Source organism: Polistes fuscatus, unplaced genomic scaffold (assembly GCF_010416935.1).
Source record: "Polistes fuscatus isolate 324 unplaced genomic scaffold, CU_Pfus_HIC Scaffold20, whole genome shotgun sequence".
Taxonomy (NCBI): Eukaryota; Metazoa; Arthropoda; class Insecta; order Hymenoptera; family Vespidae; genus Polistes; species Polistes fuscatus.
Window position 1 is genome coordinate 2,332,958 of NW_025113097.1, and position 2,438 is coordinate 2,335,395.

Consider the following 2,438-nt stretch of genomic DNA (forward strand, 5'->3'; position numbering starts at 1 on the left):
TTAGATTGATGAATGAAAAGTATAATGTTTGTCAATTAAATTTTATTTTTATTGAATAATATTTTTTGATGATTATTGATAATGAAGATTATTTTTCATTTGAATAATAATTAATAATACGTTTATGTGTTATTATACGTTTATGATATTCGTGATAGTCAGTATTAGTGACGGGTCGTATTTAAAAGGTTGAGATGTTAAAAATTAGGAATATCTAACTCGATCGTAATCGATTATTATTAAAAAAAGAAAGATAGGGAGGAGAGAGAGAGAGAGAGAGAATTTTGGAAATAAATAAAAAGAAGAATAAGAGAAATGAATTATCGATTGGAATGATTTAGATGGTAATCGTGACTGATAATATTTGTGGAAAATTGATGAAACGAGATGGTTAGATTTCGATCGATATAAAATTTCATTAATTGTCTCATTCGTAATATCGACGAACGCATTCCGGTTCGCTTGATAATATATCATTAACGATGGGGGATAAGCATCGACGCGAAAGTGTTGCCATCGTTTGATACAACGGGGGAAGAGATTAATGATCCTCGAGTTTGAGTAATCACTGATGGCACAGTTGTCGAAGAACGAACAGCAAGAGGTGGAGGAGGAGGAGGGAGAGGAAGCGAAGAAGGAAAAAGACGAATGCTGAAAATGCATAAGCTGAAAATTAACGAATAGTTTCGATTTTAATCGAATGAAAAACAAAAAAAGAAACAAAAAAATAAATCCAGAGAATCAACGTTGAATCAAAATTCGAAATAATATCCCATCTGATATAACCTTTTCTTTTTTAATCGCATTTTTATATCATCGATTTATTATTTTTTTTATTATTATTTTTGTTAAAATATCCTTAAGTAAGAGAGAGAGAAAGAAAAAGATTAAAGGAAGCAATATAAAAGTGAATATTCGAACGGAAATAATGGTAACATTATTTTATCGTTATTTTGGTTAATCGAATACGATGGAATATTAAATTGTTGCACGAGCGTTCCATTTAACTTATTAATACGTTTTTTTTTATTTAAATTCTCCAAACAAATGTGTTCTAAATATTAAAAAAAATTGAATAATTTTCAATTCACTATTCCGTACATTGTAATACTTTTATAATCATTTTTCTCTTATATATATAATACAAAAGTATCCAAAACTAAAACAAAAAGAAACAAAAAACAAATCCAGAGAACCAACGTTGAATCAAAATTCGAAATAATATCCCATCTGATATAACCTTTTCTTTTTTAATCGCATTTTTATATCATCGATTTATTATTTTTTTTATTATTATTTTTGTTAAAATATCCTTAAGTAAGAGAGAGAGAAAGAAAAATATTAAAGGAAGCAATATAAAAGTGAATATTCGAATGGAAATAATGGTAACATTATTTTATCGTTATTTTGGTTAATCGAATACGATGGAATATTAAATTGTTGCACGAGCGTTCCATTTAACTTATTAATACGGTTTTTTTTTTCGTTTAAATTCTCTAAACAAATGTGTTCTAGATATTAAAAAAAATTGAATAATTTTCAATTCACCATTCCGTACATTGTAATACTTTTATAATCATTTTTCTCTTATATAAATATAGTACAAAAGTATTCAAAACTAATTCGATTTCAAAATAGTATAAAGAATAATAATATAATAATATATATATAAATAATAAAAGAAACGATCGTCTTCGAAGAGGACAAACTATAATAATATCATAATGATAGTCCCGTAATACACCAAATCCACGTAGCCTAACCCCTGTTTGCTATCACGAGTATGCATTTACCAGCGTTCCTCCTTCTATCCCTAAGCTTTGCTATAACGTGCAAGCTAACAGAGGGATTAGATACTAATCGTTGAGAGTAGATCGATAGATCGATCGGTTTGATATTACACTTTACCAAAAACAAATATTATATTATATATACAGTGAGTCAGAAAAGTATTTCAATACTTGCCACGAGAGAAATAATTTATTAATTATAATAATTATATTTGTATTATACAAAACTTAAACGAAATTATACTTACGATATGTATGTATTACTCTATAGATTATATATATAGGTAATTCAAACAAATCAAAATATATATATATAATAATTATGATTAGATGATGATATGGGAAAGTATGGGAAGTTCCATATATTACCAAATGCTTACATAATAATTAATAAAATATTTTTCATGAATACATTTCACAAATACTTTACTGAGTTACTTTATGTATATATAATTTTCAATTTACCATTTAGTACAAATTATTCTTAGGAACATTGTAATACTTTTATATATATATATATAAAATATATAATACCTTTTATATATATATATTTTTATATATAAAAATACCTTTCATATATTTATATTTTTATATATAAAAATACCTTTCATATATATATATATTTTTATATAAAAATACCTTTCATAT